At 39.0% G+C, this 23,751-nt stretch overlaps 1 pseudogene; it reads right to left on the bottom strand.

Moving 5' to 3' along the window:
* Positions 1-2,888: 2,888 nt before the first annotated feature.
* Positions 2,889-5,386, bottom strand: LOC128312009 (60S ribosomal protein L28-like; annotated as a pseudogene).
* Positions 5,387-23,751: the final 18,365 nt, after the last annotated feature.

The following is a 23,751-nucleotide window of genomic DNA, read 5'->3' as shown; positions in this document are numbered from 1 at the left end:
TGAAAAGGGAATAAATGATTTTACTTTCCTTATTCTTTTTTTTTATTAAAAATTTTTTTAATGTTTATTTATTTTTGAGACAGAGACAGAGTGTGAGCAGGGGAGGGACAGAGAGAGAGGGAGACACAGAACCCAAAACAGGCTGAGCTGTCAGCACAGAGCCAGATGCGGGGCTCAAACTCACACTTCGAGATCATGACCTGAGCCGAAGTCAGATGCTCAACCAACTAAGCCACCGAGGCACCCCTTACTTTCCTTATTCTTAACTAATCTAAAAAATAACTGTCTAAAATCATAATAGTAACAGTGTACTGGATGACTGTAACACATGACTAAGTGAAATAAATGACAAGGATATCACAAAGGGAGAAATTGGGAATACTCTGTTATAAAGTACCTTTATTACATGTGAAACAATATAGTATTATTTGAACATGGAATTAGATTGTTAAAAATGTATATGTAAACTCCAGGGCATTAAAATTTTAAAAAAGAAGTATAATTGTAATGCTGAAAAGAGATAAAATTGAATCATATAAATTTCTCAGTTAAGACCACAGAAAACAGAAAAAAAGAAGAAAAATGACAAGGGTAAGGAATAGAAAACAGGTACAAACACAGTAGATATTAATGCAATTATGTCAATAATCACTTTAAAGTATGAGTGATCTAAATACACCTATTAAAACCTGAGATTGTCAGAGTGGATAAACAACCCATACCCAAATTTATCTTGTCTACAAGAAACACACATTAAATATAAAGACAGAGATAAATTAAAAGTAAAAAGATTTAGAAAGACATACCATGATAACACTAATTCATAAAAGTTGGAGTAGGTATACAAATTTCTGACAAGTCTACATTTACAAAAAAGATTATCAGGGATAAAGAAAGCATTACGTAATGATAAAGTGATCAATTCTCTAAGAAGACATAGCAATCCTAAACATGTATGCATCTAACAAGAAAGCAACAAGGCAAAATGTAATAGAACTACAAGGAGAAATAGACAAATCCACTATAGTCAGAGACTTCAACATACTTTTGTCAGTAATAGACAGGCAGAATATCAGTAAGTATATAGTTGACCTTAACATCCCTATCATTTGACTTGCTCTAATTGACCTTTATACAATATTCCATCCAACAACAACAGAATACACATTCTTCTCCAGCTCATATCCACAAGTATAGGCCACATTCTAGGCTATAAATCACTCACCAAAAAGAGAATAGAAACCATACAAAATATATTCTCAGACCACAATGGAATTAAGCTAGAAATTAATGACAGAAGGACAGCTGGAAAATCTCCCAAATATTTGGAAATTAAACAAAAGACTTCTAGATAATACAAGGATCAAAGAAGTCTTATGAGAAATTTTTAAATATTTGAACTAGATGAAAATAAAATACAATGTATCAAATTATTAGGGATGTAGCAAAAGCAGTGCTTAAAAAGAAATTCATTACATTAAATGAACATATTAAAATAGAATAAAGGTAAAAAATCAATAATATAATCTTCCTTTTTAGGAAACTAGAGTAATTTAAGCATAAAGCAAGGAAAACCAAAATAATAAAAATTATAGCAGAAGTCAATGAAATTTAAAACATTCAAACAAGAGAGAAAAGCTATTTTTAATTTCAATAAAATTGATAACAAAGAAAAAAGGAAAGACACAAATTAACATTAAACAGAAAGAAAAGAGTTTTCATTACTCTTGATCTCAAGTATGTTAAAAGAATATAATAAAGGAATATTATGAACAACTGTGTGCCCACAAATTGGACAACCTAGGTGAAATGGACCAATTTCTTGAAAGATACAACCTACTAAAATTCATGTGTGTATAAATAACTTGAAAAAAACCTATTAAAGAAATTGTCTCAACAATTAATAAACTTGCAAAAAGAAAAGTACCAAGCCCAAACGGTTTTACTGGTGAATTCTACCAAACATTTAAGGAAGCAATAATATTGATTCTTCATAATCTCTGTCAGAAAGTAAAACCAGAGGGAAGACTTCCTAACTCATTCTATAAGGCAAACATTGCCCTATTAACAAAATAAAAACTTTGCCATGCTCATGCATGTGAACACACACACATACACCTACAGAGAATAATTCACATAAACATAGACACAAAATCTTCAATAAAATATTATTGGGTTCTGTTTGCTAATGTTTTAAAGAATTAAAACCTACAGCCAAGTGAAATTCATTCCAGGTATGCAAGAAAGATTCAACATTCAAAAATCAATTAATGTAATCTATCATATCAACAGGCTAAAGAAGTCATGTGATGTTATCAGTCAATGCCAAAAAATTTTTTGACAAAATCTAACATTTATTTATCATATTTTAAAAAATACTGTCAGAAAACCAGGAATAGAAGAAAACTTCTATTTTTGACAAAGAACAACTAACAAAACCTACATTCTGCATCATACTTATTGGAGAGAAGCTGGATGCTTCCTCACTAAGATTGGGAAGAAGTCAAGAATGTCTTCTTGCATCATTCCTATTCAATACTTAATGGAAGCCCTAGCTAGTACAACGTAACAAGAAAAATATATAAAAGTTACACATGTTGGAAAGGAAGAAATGAAACTATTATTTGACACAATTGTTGTGTCTGATATCCCAAAGAATCTACAAAAGAAGTGTAGAATGATTCATGGTGTAATGGCACCAAAGTTGGGCACATGAGTACAAACTCATGTTTAGCTCAACATTGATATAGATAGGTACATATGTAAGTATTTATAAATATGTATCTATACTGTTTTGTTTATACATACATATTTCCTTTCTCCATCAAGCCTGGAAGCAATGACATTGCAGTAGAAACAAACACACCTAGCACCCAGATCTTGATTTCTAATATCACCCACCAATACACAGAACAAGGAATCTTTGGGGAAATGGAAGATTTTAGGACAAAATAAAAAATAGAAAAAATATACAGTACCAAAATGTAAGGGGGGAAATGATAATGATAGGAGTCAAAGGGACACAGGAACCAACTGAAGAAGCTCCCAATGGCCAAGGCTGGAACAATTTAAGCAACAAAATAAAGGATTATTTGGATTATAATATGAAATATAAAATAAATATCCATGGGTTCATACTGGTATATATAAATGATTGAATAAATAAATAAATGGGGATAATAAATTGTTCATGCAGAGGAATTGCAAATTATTCATGCAGCTACTTCACCCTCAAGGTGTTAGAATACAACTCCCTACTCTTTGAATAGGGCTGTGCAAGGCCACTTTCTTCCAAAACACCCAAAACAGGATGAAAAGAGAGGGGAAAAGAGTAACAGTATAGTAGAGAAACCTGACAAACATTGCCTAAGCCAGGTGATGTTAACATCAAAAGTGATAGATGTATCAGTACATCTGTTGAAGAAAACAGATCAATTCTACACAAGGAAGATTCTACAAATTGCCTGACAAGTACACTTCAAAACTTTAAAGTCATCAAAAACAACAAAAAACACTGTTACAGCCAAAAGGAGCCAAAAGAGACATTATGACTAAATGCAATGTGGTATCCTTTTCTGGGTTGGATCCCAGAAAAGATAAGACATTAGGTAAAAGTTATGGAAACTGGAATAAAGTATTGACTTTGGTTACTAACATGTCAATATCGCTTCACTAATGTGATAATTTTATCATACTAATGTAAGATATTAATAATAAGGGAATCTGGGTATGGGGTAAATGTATGAATCTCTCTGCAATATTTTTTTAGGTGGCTGACATCTTTTTTGCTGGGCGCAGGTGCTCAGGAGCTCTTGGTGGGAAGGCCCTCCTTCCTCTTCACCGTCACAGGCTTCTGGCTGCACAGGATGGCACTGGCTCTGCGAATGGCAGGCATGCACAGATCTGGGCCATAACTGTTCTTGTGGATCATGGGCCAGATGCTGCTGAGGGCGGCCCAGGCATTCTTGCTAATGGTGGTGAGCACCTCCACCATTGGAGGTGGCAGGCTTTCGCTGGAGGGTTCTGTGCTTTGTGACCACCACTATACCTCTGCCCTCTGCCCCCAGCGCTACACCCACAGTCTTGCAGTGAATCAGCCCATTGTAGCAGAAGGAGCTGTGAACTTTAAGGTTAGTGGGCTCAGTGTTGTGTATCTGTTCGTTCCACTTGATCAGAAAGCTGGAGCCGTTCCCCACAAGCACCCATTGCAGGTGTGCAGACATGGCGGCCTCTCCTTTCACTGCACCAGCGTGAGACAGCCTCTCTGTACTACGTTCACAATTTTTCTGTAAATACAAAATAAAAGCCTTATTTAAAAATATATCTTAGTTGAGGGGCACATGGGTGGCTCAGTCTGTTAAGCATCCAACTCTTGATTTTGGCTCAGGTCATGATCTCACAGTTTGTGAATCTGAGCCCCCCATCTGGCTCTGTGCTAACAGCACAGAGCCTGCTTGGGATTCTCTCTCTATTCCCTCCCCTAGTTTCTCACTCGCTCTCTCTCTCAAAAGAAATACACATTTTTTAAAAATATATTTTTTAGCTGAATCATTATGTTGTACACCTGAAATGAATATACCATTGTATGTTAATCATACTTCAATTAAATATATTGTTACTTTTATGTTAACATACTCTGTTGCTCTTCTCTCTACTTGTCATTATGATGTTTTCTTGGCCAGACATAAGCCTACTTCTCCATCTGACAAAATGCTAAGACATTGCTTCTTAAAGTCATCTTCAACCTCTGCAGACAGTGTCCTTCTTTCTCCTTTTGATGCCATGACAATTACCGCAATGGAATCACGTGCTCACCTCTTCTCACACTAAGCTGAGTCCTCTGTGGCCTCCACCACAGGTCATTATTCCAACACTGTGCTAGCAAAGTGCTGATCACAATGGAAGCACTCAACTAATGTGTGCTGCCTAAATGAAAGATCACGTTAATAATGCTCTTGAATTTTTAAACAAGTTCACATACATTGTTCTGTATGTTCATCTGACCCCCTTGTGTGCTTAGAGACCACTAAGCCATTTTTTGCCATTTAAAATGAATAAACTGAGACTCAGAGTGGAAAAGATTTGTCCTCATGTACACAATTCAAAAGTGCTGGAAAAGGTATTTATCTCATTTTTACAACTCAACATCTACTTTCCTCTCTCACATGGAGACAAGCTGAGACTCTTCACCTAGGTTTAAGTGCTGGCTCTGTGCACTGCTCTCCTCTCTGATCTTGGGCAAGTCACACAATCTAGCTGAACTTCAAAACCCTCACATATCTTAATGGAAACTAATGTTAATTTTTACCTCAGAGTTTTGTGAGGATTAAAGACACAATGCTTGTAAAGTGACACTTGGTAAGAGGACAATAAATTGCAACGACTTTTATTTTTTTCTTTAATATTACTAATAGTGTAACTATTTTAGAGTCAACCAATCAGTTTTGCTGGAAAAGAAAGAAAGAAAGAAAGAAAGAAAGAAAAGAAAGAGAAAGAAAGAAAGAAAGAAAGAAAGAAAGAAAGAAAGAAAGAAAGAAAGAAAAGAAAGAAAAAGGAAGGAAGGAAGGAAGGAAGGAAGGAAGGAAGGAAGGAAGGAAGGAAGGGAGGGAGGGAGGGAGGGAGGGAGGGAGGGAGGGAGGGAGGAAGGAAGGAAGGAAGGAAGGAAGGAAGGAAGGAAGGAAGGAAGGGCTACATTCTTTCTATTTGCTCTAGTTGGGCCAACACACAAGTCCTTTTTTTTTTAAGGCTACCCTCCCATTTAAAAAAACAAGTCCAATGGCAAAGAACCAGTCTTCTATTGAGATGGGCATTTGGATTGTATGACCTCTAAGATCCTTTCTGCATATACTCCTCCACATTCTTTATTTCCTTTGCAGTCCCCCAAGCATTGTAGCATACAATATCAGAGGTTCAATAAAGGTTGGCTGAGTGAGGCTTTCAAACTCCCAACACAATCACTTTCATGTTGCCAACTTTGATTCAATTTGTGATTTATGGGCATATGGAGTGTTTTGCATCCCAGAGTTTCCTCTTTTGAGTCATGATTTGCAAATGGATATAATAACCCATAAACTGATATCAGCATCAAAACAGATCCATCCAACTCCAGTAATAAATGGCCTCTGGAATGAAAAGACACCAGCCCATTAGGAAGGGCTCAAACAACAAGCAAGGGAGTGTGAACAGCCACCTTCATAAAGTCAGAGTTTCTCAGTTCATTCCCCACATTCTGTCCGTTCTAAGACATCGTGTGTGATGAGGGCCTAATGCAATCGGACTCTCACTCTCCTTTGGCAGGCAGGCCTGCAACAATAGACTAAACCTTGGCCCTGCCAACCCCAAACAGGCATGCCAGTCTGCCTCATTCCAGATTTGTGGCTTGTCTCCACAAAGTAATAGTGATTCTCTTGTCTATACCAATTGCAAGCTGCAGATGGGTAGCCTAATGTTGTAATGTCGGACTAAATTCTACACAGATGAACTGGAAAATTTCCTCACTCATTCAGAAATCTGCCAGCCAGCTGTCAGGTCTCCAGGACTCCCTCACTTGCCCAAATCACCAGTGAACAGACGGTGTTCACCACAATGATTAGGCTGTGTTTTTAGTGCAAACTCTTTGCTCCCATCGAAAGATTTAATCCATTCTTCTTTCTTCAAAGACTCTGGGAAATGGCCATTGTAATTTTCTTCAGCAGAAGGATTCTTCAAGAAGGCAAAACTGAGAAAACTCCTGAAACCACGTTGGAATCAGAGATAAAAAGTGTGTCTTTGTGAGCTACTCGGTGGCCATGACCCCACTCCATGCCTGATCACTATTCCAAGGTGCCCAGTGGAAGACAAGCTTTTGTGCCAATAGGGATGGGGAATTAGGAAGCAGGTGCCAGCTCACTATGTATTTGACTGTCACCATCAATAAAGGACACAACATAATTTTAGGGAACTCCAAAAGCCAAGACACCACATTTAAATAGCAAAGAAATTAGTGAAAAATGAACCCCAAAGAAGTAAGAAAAGAGGGAAGAATCTATTTCATTTGCATTTATAAAATATGAGAACATTTTACATCCAAAAAAAATGTTGTTTTGGCTCTCACATATTTAAATAAATAAAGAGAACTTAGAAGGATCATCATGAGGGGCACCTGGGTGGCTCAGTCAGTTAAGCGTCTGACTTCCACTCAGGTCACGATCTCGTGGTTTGTGGATTTGAGCCCTGCATCGGGCTCTGTGCTGTCGCTGTCTCTCTCTCTCTCTCTCTCTCTCTCTCAAAAATTATAAATATTAAAAAATCTTTGTCAATACTAAAAATAAAAAAATTAAAAAAGGATCGGACTTTTTAGAGGGCTTTTAGGTTTTTTTTTTATAGAGTTTGTTCCTCCTTTAGCCTTTGATCTGGGTAAAATTAGTTCAAAAACATCTTAGAGTGTCCATTCATAGTGTCCTTCCCTAGGGAGTGTGGATTTTGAAAAATCCCAGAGTTCTTTCTGAATATGTTTCTCTCAGGGCACTTCCTTGTCAATCATTAGTGTAAGTGATTCGATCACACAGACCTTCCCAATGAGCATGAGCTTTGGAGTTAAATAAGCTTCAGTTCAAAAGCTGGCTCTGTCATTTCCAGTGTACAAAAACATTTAGAAACCTACTTAATTTTTCATAGCCTCAATTTCCTGATATTTCAGTCATTGTGAGGTCTCCATGCCTGCTGCCAAGCCACCTGTCAACAACTCCCCAAACACTCCCCTGATAAACTGTATAGAGCCTCCCAATCATACTAAATCTGGCTCCTGCTTTCCCAAGCTACTCTCTTCCTAACACTTCATGTTTGAGGACTCTGGCCTACTTTCTGTTCCCAACATATACAAAGGGATTCCTCTTCTCAAGACCCTCCCATGCCTTGTCTTCTCCACCTGAAACACCTCGCTCCCTGCTCTTTTCAATACTGATTTTTTTTTCTTACTCTTCAGATTTCATCTGGACTATCACTTCCTCAAAGAGGTCTTCTGAGAGCACTTTATCAAAAATGTCCTCCTGTCATGGTGTCTGTTGGTTCTTTCCAGCCCTTTTCAGTTTGCATTTATGTACTTGTCTCGTATTACCTTTCTCCTTCATGGAGGTGAATGGTGTGTCCACCTGGAAGGTTCCTTTCCTCACAATTCCATTGCTTTGACTAATTAGTATTTATCCTTTTTAAGTGACACTACCTGGAATTCCTACACGAGGCTAAGCCCCCTCCCTATGTATTTCCTTAACTCCCTGCACTTTCCTTCTGGAACTCTCTAGACACTTATAATTACTTGGCCATTGTCTCTCTTAATATACTTACAGGACAGGGTCCAAGTCTGTTCTCTACTATGCCCATACTGCTCAATATAATGCCTAGTACTAGGAGATGCTCAATAAATGTTTATTCCTATATGTCCCCATATATGAATGAATATATGTTACTATTCATTATAAATCCTATGAACACGTTAACTTTCCCCTAGAGTCTTCTTGTTGATGACCCCTTCACATGCAGGTTAAACACATTTCTCTTCAGTTTCTCTTTCTTTACGCCATGACTCTTTTCTACTTCAAAACTATTGTCAAAACCTAGAATTACTGATTTAGACACATTTCCCGGGTGTTATAGTCAAAGAATGTGTAAAATCAGAACAAAGCATAATGTGTAGACTGTGAGGTGAAAACGCCCACCTCATTTACTTTGGGGTTTAGGGTGGGTGAACTATTATATATACATAAGCAGTGACTTAGCAAGTAAGACCCAAATAGTTTGTGGAAGCTTCTGATCATCTGTTTCCTAGTTTCACAGTTACATCTTGTCTTCTTTAGCATTTAGATGTTTCTCCTTTCTTCTTATTCTGCCTCTCCACAGCAGCCTGGTTTTCACTTTCTGTATCTCCTAGCAGTAGACATTTTTCTCAAACATCACACCCAAGATGGTTATATTGGCTTGCACTTCTCTGTGGAATCCCCTGCTCAGAAAATCTCCAATTGGTAAAACTCATACCTCAGGGGATAGTTGTCATATAACCAAATCCGAAACAAGCTGCCAAAGAAATAAGACCATCAAGTGTTCTAGACATGCCAAAAGCAAATAAATACATAAAGGGGTATGCACATCCACAGACTACTGATAGAGTTTTTTTGTTCCTGTTCTGGAGGGCTTCTCATGTTCAAAGTCACCCTCAGTCTAAAACTCTGAAAAATGCAGTTAAATAATAAGTTTATATTCTTTTGGCTCATTTTATTATAATAATTAGTAAGAATATTGCAGTAATCCACATTTAGAGTTTTTTTTTTTTTAAGAAAAAAAAAAAGTATTCTCCTATTTAGTCCCAAACAAAATTAAAGTGACCTAAAATTTGGGAAACTGTATGAAAATCAATCACAGAATTACTATCCAGAGAACCATAGCAATCTTCTAATGGCATGAGTTAATGATCTAAGCATTTGCAGAATTTTAAGATGTCGGGATAATAGGTCAAATTTATTGAAATGAAGCTGAGCCTTGAAATGTTTAAGCTCTGTCAGAAGCATAAAAAACATTGAGGTTTTAGTAACCTTTGAACATAGTATCTCTTTAAGGATTAACAATGTGTAAAATGGTCAAGTAACAACATTCTGGGCTAAACATGAAAGTGTCTGAGAGGTCAGCTGTAGGGAAATACACAGGTCCTACTGATAAAGGACAGTATAGGTTTTGGTTGCTGACTACAGCAATGAACAAACATAGTTCTTTGAAATGCAGGTATTATCTAGGTTACAAAGGGTTAGATAATATTGCAAAGCTAAGTTAATGTTTGCTTTTTTAAAAGACATATTTTCCCTCCTTTCCCTTCCTGTCTTCTGTATCTATCATTTCCATATGGCAAATAACCCTGCCCCTTCAGGTCAAAGAGGCTGGATTTCAATCCTGACAATGTAACATTGTGCAAGGTACTTAAACTCTCTGAACCTCATCAAATAGGGTTAACAGCTGTCTCATAAGGTTTGGGGGTTGAGCAAGGTGAGGTATGCAAAATTCTTGATATAAAGGCTGGCATACATTCAGTGCTCAATAACTATGGGAAAACCTCCATCGTTCACTTGAGGAAAATGGAAAATACACATCTCTTGTTACCTTATGACTTAAAATGTGCCTTCTTGGTCAGTCCTCACAGCACCCGGTTGTATAGACCTGAAATTCCATTATACCAACTGAAAATGTTTTATAGCAGTAGTTCTCAAGACTGAGAAATAAACAGTCACCATTCAAAAGGGGAGGGTGGGAAAAATCGTGGATGAACTGAAATCTATTAGTAGTCACCTGAGCACTTAAGTTATACAAAAAATCCATAACTAAAAGTAAAATTCTACCTCTCTTGGCAATCACTTGCAACAGGCAATTGCAAACACATTTGCAGTTTGGGTCACGAATCAAGTGGAAGGTTAACAAACTGGCCATCCAAATAAGCCAGGACAGATTTGTACAAATGTTTAAAATCATTTTGAAAATTGAAACATAAAACTTTTCAGTTCTCAAAGTTTTGGTGGACTCCCTGGAAAGATATTACCATAGATGTCAGTTTGAAAAACAAAGTTTCATAGTAACAGAATTTTGTGTTTTTCTAAAAAGCAGATTTAAGTCTTCAGAGGCTAGATGTGAAACTGAGGTATGTGTCTTTATCCCTATTTAAAATGCACTTTAGGGGTGCCTGGGTGGCTCAGTTGGTTAAGTGACCGACTCTTGACTTCAGCTCAGGTCATGATCTTACAGTTCATGGTATTGAGCCCCACATTAGGCTCTGCTCTGATAGCACAGAGCCTGCTTGGGATTCTCTCTCTTCCTCTCTCTCCGCCCCCCCCCCCAACTTCTCTCTCTCTCTCTCTCAAAGTAAATAAATTTAAACAAAATTTAAATGCACTTTAATCCAAGTAAACATCGGTGCTTTGATGAAAGCAGGATAAAAGGAATTATGAAAACACAACTCACTCTATACTTTCTTCCTATTTTTGAATCTATGTTGTGTTGCCTTCTCTCACTCATTGTTTGGGAATTTGGGTATCCAGGGTCCTAATCAATGCTATGCAGCTAAACCAGGACTGTCATGGAATATACTCGGTCACATGTAAGGAAATAGGGAGTATTTCCCTTCCTCTGATGGTAGGTACATGCTCCCCATGGGAACTCTCCTAGCACATTGTGCTTACTTAGCAGGGTATTTATATTAAGGATAAGAGCTATCTTCTATTACAGCATTCTGACACAGGGCTTAAGGGTTCAATACGTATTCAAAAAATGAAGGAACAATAAGTGGCTAATTTATATTTAATAAAAGGTAGCTATCAATTCAGCTTATCCCATTTAATGCCATATCATTTACCTTCTAATAAAGAATGTTTTAAAAATAACAGAAACAGGGGCACCTGGAGGAAACTCATTCAGTTAAGCATCCGACTTCAGCTCAGGTCATGGTCTTGAGGTTTGTGAGTTCGAGCCCTTCGTCAGGCTCTGTGCTGACAGTTCAGAGCCTGGAGCCTCTTTCAGGTTCTGTGTCTCCCTCTCTCTCTGCCCCTCCCATGCTCATGCTCTCTCTCTGTCTCTCAATAGTCAATAAACATTAAAAAATATTTTTTAATAGCAGAAATAGACCCCTAAATACAGCGAAACACTGACAGTTGTCAGAGAGGTGGGCAAAATGGGTGAAGGGGAGTGGGAGGTACAGGCCTCCAGTTATGGAATGAATAAATCATGGGGATAAAAAGTACAGAACAGGGAATATCATCAATGATATTGTAATAACGTTGTATAGTGACAGATGGTAGTTACACTTATGGTGAGTACAGCATAATTTAAAGACTTGTCCAATTACTATGTTGTACACCTGAGATTAATATAACATTATGTGTCAACTGTACTCAAATAAAAAGAATATTTACTTCCTGCCCCCTACACAAACACACACCCCCCGCTGATATACTGTGGCTCCTCACCTTATAAGGGCAAACAAAACTGGCCCATAGATCTTTTGTGTCACCACATGGGTTGAAAAAATTGAAGAATTTGAGATCCATTGCCCTATCAGAGGAGCATGAACACATGTGATTGCAACAGTATCATCTAGCTGTTTATTTTGACCAAAGGTTATTTCCTCTAAATTGGATAAGGGTTAAAATTAATTACAGACATCTTATAGCTGAGTGGCTCAGTTATCACTGCCTGGAATGATCCTTATGTCCTGATGTCTATCAATACATGCAAACCACCCATCAAGTCACTAATTGGCATGCTCTGAAGAAGTCTCTGGAGAAAAGCTAAGACTGAGCACATCCTAGCTTCAGTGTACTCTTGAAGCACGCTTTCCCTGGAGATCAGAGCTGTCAAGAGGCAGCTCTTGATCATGGGAGACCATTAAAGCTCCTCCTCACTTTTGAGATGTCAGGATTTTAACAGAAACACGGTATTGTACTAAATCCGATGTCATCTTCTTGATACTTATGAGGAAGCAAAATAAAATGGGCAATTAAAAATCTATGAAGGTCGATTGATTTTCTCTACTAGCAATTATGCCTTATAATTGTTTGCTAAAAGAGGAATTGGCATTTTACAAAGCCAACAATTGGCTGGGATTTTGTGCTTACTGAACCTCTGTGGGTTTAGAGTTTGGGTTTGGATAAAAACCAAGAGTTGAGCAGCATTTGAGAAGCTTCTCCCAAGCCTTTCATCCAGAAGCTGGCTGGGGAGCTCACGAGGTTTCTGACATTTCCCCCATTCCAACCAGGCCGGAACCCCACTGTAATCAAAATTCACAATGTTCCAGAACCTCGACTTTGGTCCTCATTAAAAACCCTACAGACAAAAGAGTCCAGGAGGCCTGCTAGCCAAACCTTTTCACACAGCAGGGAAGGTTTGCTTTCGGTTTTATTTTTAAGTTAGCAGACTAGGTCAGGACTCATTCTGAAAGCTGATGAAAGACCCGGAGCCCACGTTTCATCTTCTGATTAATCCAAAATTAAACAATTCAGAGATTTTGATCACTTAGTCTTTTTTTTTTTTTAACATATGTGACAGATAATAAATAGCCATCTCTAGTACACATAGCAGGACACATTGTGTCTGCCTGCAGGCTCTTGATGGACCATTCTTTGGATTATTCCAAGATCAGATAGTAAATCACAATTTCCTTTTAAAGCACTGTTACAATTCTCACCTCTTATTGAAACCAAAATGTGTGTATTCAGCTACTTAGACATGACTTACCTGCTGCTCATGTTCCCAGTAATAATCTATCTTACTCTTTAAAAACACTTCTGATAAAGCGGGTATGTGATTTATGTAAGCCTTGCAGTACATGAAAGGGGGACGGGATTAGACACATATTGCGAGGCTCATTTGAGTTAAACATAAATCTTTAACTCAATTGAGTCGCATTGGAGTTAAACATAAATCTTTGGAGAATAACAAAGTATTTGGCATTTTCCAAGTTTCTTTTTTTTCTTCCTACACAAAGGCTTGAAAATTAGCAGGCTTTAAAAATAATAAATAATCAACCCAACAGGAAGTGAATGGGAAGCCCAACAACACACCAAGCAAGATCGTGGGTGTTTCAGAGATAAATAACTGGCCCTTCCACATGCAGGGCCTGTCACCACCCTATTCACTTGACTTTAACAACCCCACCTTTTGTGACCACCTCAGTCCTCATCCACTCTGGTCCCTTGACCAGCTCCCAACCCCACATCTCAGCGCAGTGAGGAACATATCAGGTCCCCGGAAGACCTGTATAACTCATCATGCACTGCGATTATTTGCTTCCTTGAATGTCTTCCTCACAGACTGTGATCTCCTCAAGGACTAGGACTTAATTGTCTTCACATCCCAGAGTAAAGCAGAGGACCCAGCATATTTATTTGCATACGCATTTGTTTATTTACGCTTTGACTCTTTGCAAAAGGATATTTTGAAGTGCTTTATAGAACAGAGGTGTTTCTAATTCAAAGGAATAAAAGATCAATCCATAAATACAATAGGGCACAGTAAAACTAAGAGGCGATTAGCCAGTGTGCCCGGCAGTTGCCAGAGTTTATCAGTCAGGGTCTCAGCAGGAATCTGATGGCACATTCAAATTGAATCCATTAAGGAGAGGTTAATAAAGGGACTATTTGCAAAGGTGCCGGAAGGATTTAAGAAATGGAAAAAGTGGGTAGTGGAGTGCCTCTGGGAAAATAACCAAAAAACCTCCACCAGGAATTTTTTTACTACTCTAGACCTGAAAAGCAAGGTGAGGGAGTGGTTACTGGTACCCAGAGAAAGAACTGAACAGGGACGGGCCACCTGGTAGGAGCTGTGGACTTACAAAAGGAGGCCGCTAACCTTCAGTGTCCTAACCTGCAGAGAGCTCAGGGAATAAGTACCTAGTTTCATTCTCTTCTTGCCTTTAGATCTCTTTCTGATACCTCTCATGGACCAAATCTAATGGAAACCAGAGGGCAGAGAATCCCCTTGATACAGTCCATATGGGTCAGGTTCCAGAGCCCAGAGCAGTGTGCAGAAAAGAGGGGTAAGGAGAAGCCATCAACACATAGCAGAAGCTTGTAAATTCAGTTATAGGCATATTATCAACCAGACAGAACAAAATTAGAAATAAATTAGTTCCGAAACTCAGAGCCTTTATCAGTAATAGCATATCAGTGGTTTGTGAAAAGGCACAGAGGCCTGAGAAAAAAAAATCTCCCATGGTATTAACGCCAGAGAGTGACTTTCACAGACTTCCTTCTGGAGCATGCCTTGAGGCACACCCAGGGCCCAGTACACACAGCTGTGGAGAAGAAATTCTACAAGGTCACAATAATGGGTTATAAACCTACCAGGCTCACAGCCTGATGATCCAGGGGTAAATTTTAAGGAACTTCAAGGAAATGTCAAACTGATTATCTTTTATGTAATTCTGTAAGAATATCAGTCATTTCTTTTTAACAAAGATTTTGATAAAAGTTGAGCAGCAGACAATTAATATTCTTTGGCAAAAACAAGGATTAGGTATGAATAATAAAGCTTCAGACTTCATTAATCAAATGAATGGAAGATAGGGCCAGTCCCTTTCGTGAAATTTAAGGTGCCTACCTGATATGCATCAGAGTAGATGCCCAACACACGCAGGCACACAGAGTCAAGATAGTTCTAGACTCTCTGAAAGACTCAATAAACATTTGATTTAAAAAACAGAAAACGGGCACTTGGATGGCTAAGTCCAGTTGAACATCCGACTCTTGGTTTCGGTTCAGGTCACAAACTCGTGACCCATGAGATCGAGTCCCGCACTGGGCTCCAGGCTGTCAGTGCAGATTCCCTCTCTCCCTCTCTCTCTCTGCCCCTCCTGCCCTCTCTCTCTCTCTCTCGCTCAAAATAAATAAAGAAACTTAAAAAAAAAAAGCATAAATTGAAACATGCAGAAAATGAGGACATACTCCCAGGTTGTGTTTTCTTCATCTTTGCTACCAAGTAGACCCCGAAGGAAAGTGTTTTCTTCTCCTCAGTATATTGACAGAAACTAGTTATTTCATTCCTTGTTATAATAAAAAGAACTAATGGCCCTTCTGATGTTCTAATCATCATCACTAACAGTTTTAAATTGCCACTAAGTATTAGTCTACTAAATACTTTATACATTTAAATTTCACACAAAATTTAAATTGCTCATTTAAATTTCACACAACTATCAGCATCTGCATTTTACAAGCAAGGAAACTGAGGCACAGAGAGTTTAGGTATCTCACCTGAATTAGTTAGCATTCTCCAGAGAAACAGAACTAGGAGATTATATATATGAACTGATTCACTTGGTTAGGTAGCTGAGAAGTCCCATGACCTGCCATCTGCAGGCCAGTGAAACTCCCATGTCCAAGGGCAGGAGAAGATGGAGGTCCTAAATCAAGAAGAAAGAATTCGCCCTTTCTTCACATTTTTATTCTATTTGTGCCCTCATTGAGTTGGATGATGCCTGCTCAACCCCCACTGGTGACAGCAGAACTTCCCTAGTCTTCTAATTCAAATGCTAATCTCTACCGGAAATACCCAAAATAATGTTTTACGTGCTATCTGGGCATCCCTTAACTCAGTCAAGTTGACACATTAAATTAACCATCACATTGCTCAAGTTCACCCAGTATGCAAGAGGATTTAAATCTTAGATGTCTAGCTTCAGAGACCTCCCTGTTAACCACCAACAATTCTAGCTCTCTAGTCTAACATTAGACAAGAAAAGTAGATTAAAAAAAAAAGCCATCCCACATGAAATGAGAAACTTGGCAGGACCAAGAATTGTCACCCAAATAATACTCTGAGCCTCACATTTCCCAAACTGGGATTCCATAGGACGTCTTATCCTGTAAGATGCACCAGGAAAAGAAGGACACCACGGACAATGAAGCTTAAAAACCCACATACTAGTATCCTGCTTTGTGAGAGTCATGATACATTTATTACAGGCTCTAAGAAAGTATTTATTAAAGAAAAGATTTTTCTCTTTCAGTATCCAGATTCTACTAAATTTATTCCATCACTGAATTCCCTCATTGCTTCATCCCTGTTAAGGCCAGCCATAACCTCTGGGCCACTAATCCAAAGGACTTCTTAGCAGCTCTAGACACAATAGACTTTGCCCTCCTTTTGAAACACACTTTTTGCATGGCTTCTGCAATACAATTCTCTTGGTTTCCTTCCTTCTGTGTGTTTCTCATTATTCCTTTACCAGTTCATTGACCACCTGCTAGTCAACAGCTGTGGGGAGTCCTCAGGACTGTCCCTAGCTCTTTCCTCATCTTACTTGAGGGTCTCTACCTAGGTGAATGTATTTACATCTTTTGCTTTAATATATCCACCTATCTGCAGACAATGCCCAGATTTATATCAATATTCCAGTCTTCATCTCTAAGTTCCAGAACCATTTTTCCAACTTCCTATTTGACATCATATCTACAATGTCTCAAAGCCCTCTTAAGTTCAACCTGTCCAAAGAAAAGCTTGTTATTTTCCTCCCAAATTTCATCCTCTTCCTACCATCTGCTGGCAGGAAAATGATAGAAAAAAATCATTCATTTGCTTACCAATACGAGGGCCTCATTTTGTGACTCACCACCCACAACCAGTCATGAGCAGATCCCGTTCACTTTGTAGCTAAATGCCTCTCATATCCATGCATTTTTCTCTATTTAAACGACAAACTTAGTCCTTGTAATCACAATTTTTCTCTCAGACTTTTTTGCAGCAACATATAACTTGGCTATATGTACTTCTACTCACCATCAGCTATGCTCATCTACTCTATTCTCCATCTTACAGACATGTCCAAATGAGTGGTATTTTTTAAGTGCCAATATAATCATGTCCTCTTTCTACTTAAAAGAGATCAGTGGTTTCTTATTTAACTTATGACAGACAAAAACCTTAGGATGGTCTTCAATGTTTTCCATGCATGTCCTGATCTCTCTCTCCAGCTTCATGTAGCATGCCTTTTTTCCTCAACGTCATCACTTGGAAGACATGGACATTTTGCAATTCATCACACTTGCTGGGTTCATACCTAGGACATTGGCACAAGCTATTTGCTCCGAATGGAATGTGTTTCTCTCTCTCTCTTCTACTGAGTAACCACTCATCATCCTTCAGATTTTTTTCCATGTATCACTTCTTCAGAGATATCTATTTTAACTCCCGGATGAGGCCAAATGCCCCCATTCTAAACTCCTATGAAATGACATACCTATCTTATAGAGCATGTCTTAGCCATAATTTTATATTTTCTACATGATTATTGGCTCAATATCTATCCTCCCTAGTAGATAGTAAGCTATACAGGAGGGTGAGCAATGTTCTTTCTGTTCACTACTGCATCTTTAGCACCTAACACAGCACCTCAAATAATGTAGGTGTTTCTAGACAAGGCACTAGTTTACCAGCAGTGTGCTAGGTGCTATTTTTTTTTTTTAATTTTAGAGAGACAGAGAGAGCGTGAGCAGGGAAGAGGGTCAGAGGAAGAGAGAGAGAGTGCAGAGCCTGGCATGGGGCTTGATTCCACAGCCCTGGAATCATGATCTGAGCCAAATCAAGACTCAGATGCTTAACCGACTGAGGCACCCAGGTGCCCAGCTAGGTGCTATTGATAAAACATTAAAGAAGATGAACTTTTCTCTTTGCTGATAGAGCTTCTAACCTTGTGTAAGAGAAAGGTAATCAATAGGTATGCACAAAGCAATGTGTGGTAGGGGTTAAAACAGGAGAGGTTCCAGGGAAAACCAAGCTGCAGAGGGTTCTGGAAGCCTTCCCAGAAACAAAAGACGTAAATAATAGTGATATGTAGGCACTTGATGTATTAACGTATGTGCTAATGTATTATGTTATGTGTAAATGTATTATGTATTAATTCACACTGATCTTCATCTAAGAGGGGGCAAATAAGGAAACTGAGGAGCAAAGAAGGTATGTGACTTGCCAAGTTTGCTCAGCTAATTAGAAGGAGAGCTGGATTCAAACCTAGACAGTCTGGCTCCTACTTCTGTGTTCTTAACTCACATTGCATTAAGTTTTTGAGTTGCCTAGTCAAAAAAGAGTCAAGAGACAGGCAGGGTTCCAAACAAAGGGTAAAGCAAAAACAAAGACTGAGCAAAAAAGAACTCTAAGCTTTAGAGAAACTGATTGATCAGATTGCATTTTTAGAAAGAAAAAAAGAAAAAAAAATCACTAGCTATAATACGGAGACTGGATTTGGAGCAAGGCAAGGCCTATAACAGTTTACCCTTTCCCCACATCCACCATTAAAATCCTCTGGGACATGTGTTCCTTGGAAGACCATAAGTGAATACTGCTCTATCCAAACCAGACACTGAATGAAGGTTTGATTCGCTATGTGGGTCATCACCTCTTATCAAGACCACAAACGGAAGACTATGTTGAAGTAAGCATTTTACAAGTATACATGCTTTGGCCCAAAGAGGGATTCTGACTCGGTTCAGAACAAATTCATTCCCAGAAAGTTCACCTAACTTCAATGTTCCAGAACTTGAAAGAACTTTTATCCTATCAAGTCTATGTGTAACAATGAGGAAATATAAAAGGACAATTACTACTAACCACTTCCTCTGGGGAAAAAAAAAATTCAAAAGGGACATAGTTAAAAAAAAAAAATAGTAAGCTGGTTTTTCCTCCTCATATCTTTGAAGGGATGTGCTGGGAAAGAGGGTGGCAATGCTAGATCAGGCATTTTTGCACATATTATCCACAGGGAAATCTAAATCTATAACCATCATCATAAAATGAAACAAGAAGCAAATCAGAAAGGAATGAATGAAGGGCAAGTGATAGCCAAGGGGTTTACAATAATCAATTATTAAAATGCCTTAAAAGAGCAAAGAAAATGCTTATCAGATCAGCAAAGCACCTTTTAATAAATAATATGATTTGGGTTTAATTAATGGCCTAATTACGATTTTACCCAATAGGCTTAAATGCTCCAAAGGAACAGTTTGAGTCTCTTTGGTAGATAATCTGTGTTTTAAAAAATGTTCTAATTACATATTTGCTTGAGTAAATAATGTGAATTTTACAAAACTGCCTAATGATATATTTATGTGACTATATTTACCCAAATGGCCTCTCATTCTGTACTAATGGAGCAGGGTTTACTGCTCCAGGGAGACATGGAAACGTGGGATGGCTCCAGCCTTCACCCTAGCACCCCTCTTATTCTCACACCGTTCTCACTCTCTCTCACCCCAAAACACACCACAGCAAGCGTATGACCCACTTATTCATCATCAATTTAAACAGGGAAAAAAATGTTTCCTCAGCCTTTTGTGTAAACACATTCTGCAGAAAGGGTACAGACTTGAAAAATGAGTACTAATACTGTATTAATACTCCATTAAAAGAGGATAATGAGACTGTAACCAAGACAGGACGTTCAAGGTTTAAGGAGCTGCATAATGTATTCTGTTGTTTATATAGGGTCTTATGATGCCTTACAAAAATCCAACTCTATGTGTTAGAACCCATAGAATGCTATGACTTAACACCACATATTGATCCATATTGGGTAACAGAGAAGTCCTAGAGAAACTGAGTGTGGATCTCCCAGCTTTATGATCGATGGTGCGTGTCCGTTCATGAGTTGTAAGTCACATTCACATGTTCAAAGATACAGATCTAAACAACCCAGCATCTATCTACTCATAAAATTGGATGAAGAAACAAAGTTCCATCTCACAGTTTTCTCATAAAATCTCACTCTTAGTAGACATTTACTGTTCAAAATTAGGTGCCACTTGATTCTGTAAACAAGTAAACGTGACCCAGGGAAGGAAACACAGCATTTACATTTCCAGTCATTTTCCGAACAAGATGAGATGATTTACCAAAATACATACAAAAAAATTTAAAAAAAAAGAATATAATAAATGGTTGAGAGAACAAGGGACTAAGGACAAATAGGTGAGAGAATAGAATCAAGGAATAAGATTAGCATCCCATTTCAAGCACGCAGTAAGAGCCTACAGGCCATAAGCTTCCGAGAGGCCAAAGCAGAGCAAGAAACATTTGCACAAGTCAATCAAGTCAGATAATCAGCAGGATTCTAAAATAATCTCTCCTATGCTTCTCATAAACGGGACACCTTGTATGCACAATCTTTTCAACCACACCTCAATAGAGGATAGGAAGTTTCCTATGACTGTGAGTTACCATTTAGGTCAAGGACGGCATCCCATACTTTGAAAAATGGAATGATAGCAAATGTAACATTGACTGTGCTGATCACAGTGGGATCCCTCTTGGATGATTCAGAAGGCATTCCAATAATTGCAGGGACTCAGGGCCCTCATTATAGGCACTAATTGTATTTTACTATAATTGGGCAAAATTGCTGCTTAATTGAGAGTTCAACTGATACAGTGCCAGATGAACTAATTTTCACCTTAATAAATGTGTAATTACTTATTGAAATTTTGAATCCCACTGTTGACGCCCTCATACACTACTTCTTACTCTGGGCACCACCTCACAGAGTTCAGACAGATGATCCCATTGCTCAGACCATAAGACTTGTGATTCTGAACTGTGGAGTCAAGGTGTCCACAGCATGGAGCCCAGAGCACCCCAGTCCATGCATCTCTTCCCTCCAGTCCGGCAGCACAAGGCTGTTTGCCCGCAGGACAGCAGCAGTGGCTCCATCTGTTTACTCTGGCCTCTTTTGCTTGGATCAAGTAGGAAATGGAAGGCACTCATCTGAATTTTTCAGAAACTTTGCAGTAATTGAAAAGAGAAGGTGACAAAGAGGTGGGGGGAGCTGTTTGGCAACTTTATTATACTGGCCACTCCGTGGGCTGCATAATAAGGCAAAGGCATATTTTTGAAATAGTACCACGCGCAGAGCAAACCATAACTCCAAGCACTTTGTAAAGGAGCCCATCCACTCAAGTAGTCATTTATAATTAGGATGTGAAGCTCGGCCCTGCAGTCATTTATTATTGAAATTGCCTTAAGGTGATCTCCCAAACAACTTCATCTCTTGATTTACCTCCTCCTCCTCCCCTTTCTAAAAGCAGCAAATGGAATACACGGGATTAGTCTCTTAGGAGCAAATAAGCAGAGATGAAATGCAGCCAGGAGCTAATGCTTGGCAGCGCCCAGAAGGGAGGTGCCAAGAGGACATGGGTGGATCATGGGAGAATTGATTGGAAAGATTCTCTGTTCCCAGAAGAGAGCAGGCTTCAATGGTTTCTCTCAAGTTTTATTGCACATTAGCAGAACCATATGCTCTGCTCGTGTGGGCAGCACCTGGGCGGGGGGGGGGGGGGGGGGGGCGGGAGGGAGCCCATCAGCCTCAGACTGAAATGCAGAGTTGAGAAGTTTCTGTTTAGAAAATGAGCTCTAGAATGGCTGCAGAAGGTGCACCTGTCCTCAGCCTCCACATAATATATTTCTTCACGTGGCGTCTATTCAAGTTGGGTTTTTTCCATTCCATGTCCACCAAGAGAAGAAAAAAAAAAGCAACTTTCTATTACTCTGAAACACACGGAGAAAAGATTCTATCTTTTTAAGAGGATGGCAGGTAGTTGGAGGGAGGGGGGGAAGGCAAGAAGAGAATGTTCTTTTCAAGACTTGAAATCAATATGTCTTATCAAACCCAAATCAAATTGTATACGCCAAAGTCATTACACCCAGAGCCTACTTTTTAGGAATAAATATTTTGCCCTAGGATTAAATCCCATTATGTCACAGAGGCTGAGTTTCTTCAGCCAACTGGAAAAACTGTGACATGTAAAACCTGATAGCATCTATATACAGTGGGAGATGCAGGAACCATAGAGTCTTCAAGTTTAAATGAGAAACCCCGCCATTTTTTTGTGTCCTAGCTTGGAACTTTGCCACTTTAGGCTGCTCTGGATGGGAAAACTCTATTTGGAATAAGTCATATTTGTCTCCAGGGCCTGGCCTGGCCCCTGCTCTCTGCTCAGTGCACCCCCACTGCTTCTACTGTGCTATCACATAGTGTTCCCAGCTCACCCGCTTTGAAGCCCATCCTCTTAAACCGCTCTTCCTTGCATTATCCCACACTGTAGTCTTTTCTGGCTTCTTGTTCACCAAACGTTGCTGTTTCATTTGCTACTTTCTCAGGAAATTGGTGACAAATGAGAGAGTTTTACTCAATACTGAGATAAAATGTGAATGTGTTACACCCTCCAAAAAGCAGATTTATAGTTAACAGAGGCCTCGATGGCTCAGCTCACAGAAGAGTTTTTGGTAGAACTTTAGGAAACATGGCAGTACGGGAGGAAAATGATCTGTCAAGTCATGTCTTTCAGCCTACTCAAGCAAATCACACTTTATCAGTTAGGGTGGATCTGCCTGCCAGTAACTTAAATTCTGACTTGAAAGGACAAAATAATGGGGATATTTACTATCCCATGTAAGAAGCCCTGAGCACTAAACAGGTGTAAGGCTGTCCCATCTCTCTGTGTGCCCAACTCAGCCTGTCCCCCAACTTGTCCCAGCTAAACTTATGTTGCCAAGATGCCAACCATAGTTAGAGGCATCCCACAAAGACACAACCACATCCAGAAGAAAAGCAAACATCATGTTCTATATATCTATCAGAGAGAAAACATTTTATAATTGCTCACCAGCGATCTTCTCATGTGTCACTAGCCACAATAAGTTCCTATGCTCCTTTCTAACCTGGTCATGGTCAAGGGCAATGTGTAAATTATGCCTGGCTTAGACTACTCATACACTCTTTTAGTCACTGAGGAGAAGGCAGGACCTCCCAAACCAAAATCTGGATTCCTTACATATTGAACCCAGGAAAACTTAAATGTCAGTCTGGTCTTATATCTTTAACACACTTTGGTTTAAATTCAGTAATCATGTCCTTCTTTCTGCAAAAGGTTCTGCCATGCTTTGAGCTGTAGGGATCTCAGTATAAGAAAAGGAAAAGAAAGAAAAGAAGAATTAAGAGATAAGGCAAAAACAGTGGCATCTGAATGCTAGACCCTGAACAGGGTCCAGAAGGTTTTTTACATGATTGCCAGTTTCCCATAACCATTAGCCTTCACAATAACTGAAAACTCGGAAGCAAGTGGGTGTGGCAGACCACAGAAATCAAATTAGGAGCCGTGGAGTACAAACCTGGGAGGCGTTGCCCATGGCCAACTGCGTTGGTGATGTAGGAACCGGAAGTAATATTGTACAGACAGGTCAAAAGCACCAACCACAGTG

Source organism: Acinonyx jubatus, chromosome D4, assembly GCF_027475565.1.
Source record: "Acinonyx jubatus isolate Ajub_Pintada_27869175 chromosome D4, VMU_Ajub_asm_v1.0, whole genome shotgun sequence".
NCBI lineage: Eukaryota > Metazoa > Chordata > Mammalia > Carnivora > Felidae > Acinonyx > Acinonyx jubatus.
Note: the sequence above shows the minus strand (reverse complement) of the source record. Positions and strands in the feature narration are given on the sequence as shown.